The following is an 8,670-nucleotide window of genomic DNA, read 5'->3' on the forward strand; positions in this document are numbered from 1 at the left end:
TTCATTTATTGAATATTAGAACTGATTTTTCTATGCTTAAACTTGAAATTTATTAAACACTCATCTACTTCATATATGTTAAATCATTTTAAAGTTACAATAATTTCAAACTAAATCTTAAAAACTTAAATAATGAAACCATGACCAATGTCAAATGTCTAGATATGAGATAATGATATCTTAAAGTGGGTGTCATTGTCAATGCATTTCTATGCAAAATCAATGAATAATGCATTGAAATTAATCAAATCAATCCTATCAAAATCTGCACTTACGAATAAATAATCTGCACTTTCAAAAGAGACTGTACTAGCTTTGGACAAAGTGTTTCAAATATCATATGGACTAGAGCTTTGTAGAATTTCATTGATTCTTTTTTTCCAAACATTCTTAAATAAATAAATTCATTTTTGAAATTTGGTTATTTTCATAGATTTGCAAGTACAAATATAGGAATTTAAATCTCTAACATCGAGAGGACTACATGCCAATTAACTGGTGTGTTATGATCAATTTAATTGGATTATGCTTAAATTAAACCATCATTTTCATTTGGTATATCGATGTGAGGAAAATAATATAAATATTCTCCCATCTATAACATTTGTATTCAATTCTATTAGAACACTTTTTAAGAGATGTGAAGTAAGATTGATCCAACCTGAGCATGGTATAACTAATTTCAAGAAATATCCTTCCAATCAACGGGTTAAAATTAAATTAGACAATATATTTAAAGATCATATGTGAAGGACGGGTTTGAAAATAGGTGAAATAATGTTCGTGATTGGTAATTTATGATAAAAAAAATCCAAAGCAAGTAATTTTTCATATATATATATATTGGAGAAATTTTGGATCAAGCACAAATTGCCACATTATTTCCTAATTAATGGCAAAATTACAAATCATCAAATTTTGGACCACTTAAAAGCTGACATGTATCCCAATTTGAAATTGAAGACATAAATTGAGATGTCGCTTGTTTTCATCATGACCATTGGATTGAATAAAATTAATTCGATCCAATTTGATATTATGATTTAGGCTAAGATCCAATTAAACAAAAAAAAAAAAAAAAAAAACTTAATTTGAACCCAAATGTCAAAAAAGGCCCAAATCCAATTAATTAGACCAAGGGCCAGATCCATGAACCAATCAAGTCCAAGCACACAAAGCCCACTTGAGAACTCTATTGAGTACTCTTCATTTGTGGGGGTCAAAAATTTTAGACTCTAGAGAGCCTAGAGAGAATTTTCTACCATTAGAACTCCTTAACTCCTGAAGCACCATACTTGAAGACTGAAATCCTTTGGAGATACAAACATTCTTCCAAAACTCCAACTTCAAGAACATCGACACGCTCCACTTCCATACATCAAACGTACGCATTCAACGGGGAGAGAATCAGAAGATAAAGTATTAGAGATCAAACTATATTCACATAAAATCTACATCAACATAAGTTCAACTCCAAGAAATAGATTTATCCAAAAGTCTCGTGCGAATACTGATCATCCAAGAAGATCATCAAGCTCAAAGGTCGATCATCCAGTAAGAACAATAAATCCAAAGTCCGATATCCAAGAAGACCAACAAGCCTAAAGAGGCTGATCATCAGAAGATCCACCAGCTTAAAGATTAAAGTTTATTTTGAAAGCAGCAAAGGATTATATATTAGAGATTGTACTCGTTATACTGAAGTTAATATAAATACAACTGTTCAAATTCCACAAAACACGTTTCTTCGAAAATCTCGTGCGAACAAATTGGCACGTCAAGTGAGACATCTCTACCTCTTATTGTTGGGATTGGTGTCCTAATTCTCTCGGAGTCTCATAGTTTGTAAACAATTTGTACACATTGTTATTAATAAAATAAATTTTATTTTATTTGCATTTACTCATATCCAATAAACTAAGATCTGTGGTTATTTCATGTAATTTAAGCATGTATGTGAAACATACAAGTGGATCATGTGTTAAGTAATAACCTAAATGGTCTGTAGTATAAGGATAAAGGAAGGATACTTTATCCTAGTGACACTACAGATACAACCCGCTTTGTAGATATTTACAAGTGTTGTAAAGTGCTACAAATGGTCTGATCTTGACCATTCATGTGGAGACGTGCGAGCAGAGGTGTCCTATACAAAGAGTTTATATAAGACCGGACCACGAGATGATTAGTCTCTTTATATAACGCCGTTGATAATTGAGACTTACATTTCACTAAAATGACCAGACATGACCTTAATCCTGAGTGTTTTGGGAACTCCTGCCTATGAGGATGATCCTTTGATTAGTATGGGTGAGAGTGGCCAGATTGCCAACTCAACAAGCCTACCCTTTTGGGGATTCGTTTGATTGGGGAGCTGGGAACTCAGTTACACAAGACGGAACTTACTCATTCCCTAAAGCAGGGGTAAGTAGATAAATTGTTCCCTTAAAGGCTGATTTCGGGTCTTCAACATAGTAGCTACACCCTCTCTTTGGAAAAGAGGACTCAATCATAATATGATTATGATTTATTGTTCATTTGAGAAATCAGTGGTACTTAAGGAGTTAGATGTAACTATAGGGGCAAAACGGTAAATTGGCCAAGTTGTACTTAAAGTAATTTGTGAAGGGTTATCGCACTGTTGATTGGTTATATGGACACAAAAATATATCTATAGTGAGAAGAGTATAGCTGCCAATCTTTAGTGGACTCTCCGACGGTTAACGGATGGTGGATCTCATGGCTAAAAAGTTTAGTCAGTTATTCACGTACCATTAGAGCTTCAAGCTACAGGTCCATGAGGTCCCCTTGGTAGCTCAATGGATTCAAGTTTATAATCATATTTTTGGTTAGTTTGAAGTGTTCAAACTAACAAGAGGAAATTCAATTATATGTGATATAATTGGTGTGATGTATTAGATACATTGTTTGGAGGAATTAATATAAACATGATTTATATTAAGTACCATAAAATAGAAAAAGAACGATGGTTTATATGTTTAATGTGATGAAATATTAAAAATATAGGTTATAAATATAATATAATAAGTCGGTTATCATATTTATTTATAATATATTAATTATATGATAATTAATTTTTTTTCTCTAATAATCGATTGAGTAGAAGGTTATTGGAAGCTTAATGGTAACCGTGAGATAAAAGGAAAATTATTTTTCAAAATTAGATGTTGAATTCATTCGGGAAAAATCTCACGAAATAGGCTATCAAGTAAAAATAGTTTTTACTAAGCGATAGCATTGAGAGTCTACACAATCACTTAGAGTTGACTATACGATAGTTACTCATCTTATCGTTACTACACGATCGAGTAACAAAGTCTATGTGATAGACTTGCATTTTCTAAACGATCGAGTAGATCGTTTATGCGATAAACAGTGTTCATATCTCCCACTTACTCGATCACATACCTACTCTCTTCCTCAAGCCAAGATCATACAGAGCTCACAATTCCTGGATTCTCACACCGAGAATACCAAGGTAACCATTGTAGTGTTGTTCTAACTTAGTTCATGAATCGAGTTGGACTCGATTGAGTTAAAGGAGCATTTAGATGATCGTTGTGTTCGTGGTCATGTTGTTCCAGTCGTTGCGTTCGTGTGCATTGTTAGAAGCATTAGAGACTGATCGAGGGGTACTTGAAGAATGGTTATTCAAAGGTATGCTTACTCTATCCCTTGTAACTTGAAGTAACATATTGTAATTTCTATTGATGCATAATTTGTTCATTTTCGGTTAAACTGTGGTTGTTGTGTTCATTTAAATGGAATTTGGAACGATCCACTTCCGCTGCTCATGGAGATCTCTGTTTTTTATTTCCTTCAATTGGTATCAGAGCCAGGTTATTCTGCTTTCCAAATTCCATTGTTGTATTTGAAGAAAATCGAATACGAGGATTTTCATGAGCAGCGGAATGATCTTTCCAAATTTCAACCGTATATGAACATTACAATTACAATCACAAACGGAAACATACAATTATGCGAAATGTAGAAATTACAGCATGCTATACAAAAGATCAAGGACAAGAATCAACACACTTTTGTAGACTCAACTCCGAGTTCCTTGATCATGAATGCTCGATCACAGCAACACACGAACGCTCGTCCAACACGACTACACTACACACATACCGCGCACTTGAATGAAGCGATTGTCAAGGTCACGAACACCCCAAATAGCCTCCACAGAACCTCGATAGTGTCGAATTGAGTATGACACCATCAAGAAGGTTACCTTGGTATTCTCGGTGGGAGAATTCAGAGGGTGGGCTCTGTGTGGACTTGGTTTGAAGCAAAAATAGGGAGGAAACACAATTGTGTAAACGATTGAGAAGTGGGAGATGGAACAACTTATCGTATAGGTCGATGCCCAATCGTTTAGGAAAAGCTATGTGATCATTTAGCTCATCGCTTAGCTGAGTGTCTATCGTGTAAGAACACTCCACGATCGTTTAGCTAACTCCAAACTATCACTTAGTAAATCTTATTTACTTGACAACTTCTCCATGAGAATTTTTCGAGATTGGGAATCTCAAAAACAACTTTTTTTTTTCTTACTACAATTAGGAAAACATTTTTCCTTTTATCTCACGGTTACCATGAAACCATCAATAACCTCCCACTCAATTGGTTATTAGAGAAAAAAGAAATAATTATCCAATAATTAATATTATTATAAATATAAATGATAACTAACTTACCATAATATATTTATAACCTATAGTTTTAATATTTCATCTCATGAAACATATAAACCATAGCTCTTTTTATATTCTCTGGCACTTAATGTAAATCTCATTTACATTAATCCTCCACTAAATGTATTTCATACATCATAACGATCATATCACATATAATCGAATTACTTCTTGTCAATTTGAACATTTCAAATCAACACTAAGAACTAATCCTCAACTTGAATCCATTGAGCTACCAAGGGGACCTTATGGACCTGTAGTTCGAAGCTCCAATGGTACATGAATAATCTAAACTTTTTAGTCACGGGATCCACCATCCAATAACTGTCAGGCACTCTACTAAAGACCGACAGCTGAACTCTTCTTACTACAGATATATTATGTGTCCATCTTAACCAATCAACAGTGCAACAACCCTTCACAGATTACTCGTAAGTACAGCTCGACCAAATAACCGTCATGCCCCTGTAGTTACATCTAACTCCTTAAATACCACTTAATCCTCTAATGAATATAAGTCATAGTCCTACTATGACCGGATCCTTTCTTCCAAAGAGAAGTTATGGCCACTATGTTTAAGCCCCAGAATCAGCCCTTAAGGGAGCAATCTATCTACTTACCCCTGCTTTGGGGAAGGAGTGAATTCCATATTGTATAAGTGAGTTCCTAGTTCCCAACTCCCAGATCAGACAAGTCCCTAAAAAAGTAGGCATGTTGAGTTGGTAATCTGGTCACTTTCACCCATACTAATCAAAGGACCGTCCTCAAAGGCAGGAGTTCCCAAAACACTCAAGATTGATGTCGTGTCACTTATGGTCGTTTAGGTGAGATGTAAGTCTCCAGTATCAACGACATTATATACAGAGTCTAGTCATCTCGTGGTCGATCTTATACATACTCTTTGTATAGGACACCCTCGCACGCATGTCTCTACATGAATGGTCAAGATTTACCATTTGTAGTAGTTTACAACACTTGCAAACATCTACAAAGCGGGTCGCATCCGTAGTATCACTAGGATCAGGTATCCCACCTTAATCCTTATACTACAGACCTATTTAGATTATCACTTAAGGCATGATCCACTTGTATATCACATATACATGCTTAAGTTTACATAAGATAACCATGGAGCTTTGTTTAATGGATATGAGTAAATGCCAGAATGAAATAACAGTTATTTTATTCATAAAACAATATGTATAATTATAAACAACGAGACTCTGGGAGAATTAGGACAATAATCCCAACAATCTCCCAGTTGTCCTAATGTCTCGGGAGACTAATGTACAATACAATATAAAACCTGTACAATATACAACAAACTAGGGCATACCCTAGTAACATCTCCCACTTGCCCTAGACAAGGTGTTGCATGTCCCACAGACCAAACTCTCTAGGTGACCCTCGAACACTTTAGCCATCAGAGCCTCTGTAAAGGGATCAGCAACGTTGTGCTCCGACGCGATCACTACTACAAAATCTACATTACTTGACACTTGTAATTTTTAATTACTTGACGTTTTTTTGGGAAAAAAAAAAGTCAAGTAATGACCTTTTAGAAAATAAAATGTCTAGTAAAAAGGTTAAAAAAGCGGAGATTGACGAAATTTTTCGAATATTTTCACACGAACCATTACTCGACACGTTTTTCGTGTCAAGTAATATAAGGTCTTGTTTGACACGTTTTCCGTGTCAAGTATAAGAAGCTCTTACTTGACATATTTTCATGTCAAGTAAAATATAAAAAATAATATTTTTTTTAATCTTTATTTTTTGTTTCCCTCCGTCCCCCATTTTTATTTCCTCTCGAATTTGGTTTCCCTCCTACCAAAATTATCAAATAAAAATCATCCCTACCAAAATTATCAAAATCCCCCTTCTTTTCCCTCTCACGCCGCAAACCCCCTCCTCTCACGATAACTTTCTCTCATTCCTTTATGTTTCATCTCCTTCTTGTAACCCAGACCACTTCCGCCGATTTTATCTACCACTTCCAGTTCCTCCGGCTATTGCTCAGTGTTCGTTGTCGCTAGTTCGCACCTCTAACGAATGATCGACCACGAGCATCTTCGATTTGACTTTTGTGTGCACCCATCGCTGCCAATCTCTTCATCTCCATCTGATCTTTCTCTTTCAGACTCGTCGTGTGGTTTTGTCTTACCGCAACACAATCTCAGACCTGTCTTCGGTGTTTTGGGTAAGTTTTTGGTGTCTTGTATGGGTTTTCTTGGCGAATCTTAAATACCCACCGGATCTGTGCCAGACGCCACCGGATCAAAGCCAAATGCCCACCAGTCAGCCACCGTATGACGCTCATTGGTCAGTCCACCACCGGATTCGCGCCAGTCGCCCAGCCTAGCCTCACACCAAATTCGGTAAGTCCTTGTGCCAGATTCGGTCAGTCTTCCACCAGATCTGGTCAATCCTCTACCGAATTCGTCGTACAGTTGCGTTGCCCCTATCAAGTAAGAGCTTTTTATAGTTTTATGAGTGTTCTTGTTCCTCTTTTATTTTTATTTTCAGGCATGTTGGTCGAGGCTCGAGTGAAGCATCGATTTGAGAAAACACTTCAAGTAAGTGTTTTGGATGTATTAGAATGAATTTGTGATTTGGGTTATAATATAGCATCTTCTGTAATGATTTACTTGTTTGAATGTTTGATGACGATATTGATTTTAAAGTGTTGGAAGGAGTTGAGTTGTTGTCCAATAGGTTTGAGACCGATCTTAGCAAGGTTTTGGTAAGTTTTGAGGTTAGTACTAATAGTTATTTGTTACCCATTGAAGTATTGGTCTAATAATTTAGTTATTTTCAACTTTTGATGTTCAATTCAAAGATTTCAAGGGATTTGAGCCACTGTCCAGCAAAGTTAACAATGTTTGGACGTTTTGATAGGTATTAAGGCCTTGAAACTCTTTTGGAATTCTTACATAGTTGTTGGAATTTGCGTTTTGTAACCATTATTATTGAACTTTTCGTAGGTTGGATTACTTCATTGTAGTTTTGAAGTGGCGTTCGAATCAAGCCACACTTTGGGTAATCTATTTGGTGTTAATCGACTATTTTGGTGAATGAAATTTTGAAGAATTGGGCTTCCAATATTTTGTAGTTTTGAATGAAATTTTGTAGATAAGATTGGGCTTCCAATAGTCTCTATTTTTTATTACTTGTAGATAAGATAAGTTGTCAAAATTGTAAAAGTTGGGCGAAAGGTATCTGCATTCTTCTATTTTAAATTTTAGCAAATGATTGATTTATTGATAACCTTCTTCCTCTTTATTATATTTTCTCAAATCCCTCCCATCTTCCTTTGTTTTGCAGCGAAAGGTAATTGTTCCTCCTGAGGCTGGATATGGTCAAAAGAGAATGAATGAAATCCTAACAATACTTTAAGTTGTAGATATTTTTTAAGTCTTGAGTATGATATTTTTTCATTGCATAAAGTAAGCCAATCATGTACATTTTTCCTTATGCGTGACTTTTTGTTATTTTTGTATCTTAACACTCATTTCTATATTTTGAAATTTGATGTTATCTCCCTTTATTCTATTTTGCAGGTTGACTTACCTAAACATGACTTGCCTCACCCTTAGTTCTCGATCTTTAGACTTTAAAGCTCAATGTATAGATTAAATAATGTACTTTGTTGAGAAGTTACTTATTAAACAATTTGTCACTTTTGTGTTTGTTAAAAGTTGAGTTTTGTATACAAAAGCAATAGTTGAAATTTTATTTTGTGCATGTACATGTTCATATTAAAGGTCATAGTTAAACATATGGAATTTTTAGTGAATATATTGAGTTGATAGATATTAAATGCATAATATTTATTTAGTTGTGTAATTGAATTATTGGAATACAAGGCAGAAAATGAGAATATCGATTGGGGCATTTAATTTGAAAAAAAAAAAGACATATATTTGACATATAAAAATGTCAAAGAGTTATC

The 8,670-nt window shown here is 34.8% G+C and overlaps 1 long non-coding RNA gene across 2 annotated transcripts; it reads left to right on the forward strand.

The window, feature by feature from the left end:
- Window positions 1–7,243: 7,243 nt before the first annotated feature.
- LOC150033696 (uncharacterized) lies at window positions 7,244–8,453 on the forward strand. Of its 2 annotated transcripts, none has more exons than XR_016531682.1 (5): window positions 7,244–7,473; window positions 7,558–7,616; window positions 7,703–7,757; window positions 8,043–8,164; window positions 8,279–8,453. It is a non-coding gene; the product is annotated as an uncharacterized LOC150033696 (long non-coding RNA). The 2 variants fall into 2 exon arrangements; XR_016531683.1 differs by having other exon boundaries at window positions 7,244–7,461.
- Window positions 8,454–8,670: the final 217 nt, after the last annotated feature.

This window comes from Benincasa hispida, chromosome 9 (genome assembly GCF_027475165.1).
Source record: "Benincasa hispida cultivar pf3 chromosome 9, pf3_genome.v1.1, whole genome shotgun sequence".
In the NCBI taxonomy this organism is placed as follows: Eukaryota; Viridiplantae; Streptophyta; class Magnoliopsida; order Cucurbitales; family Cucurbitaceae; genus Benincasa; species Benincasa hispida.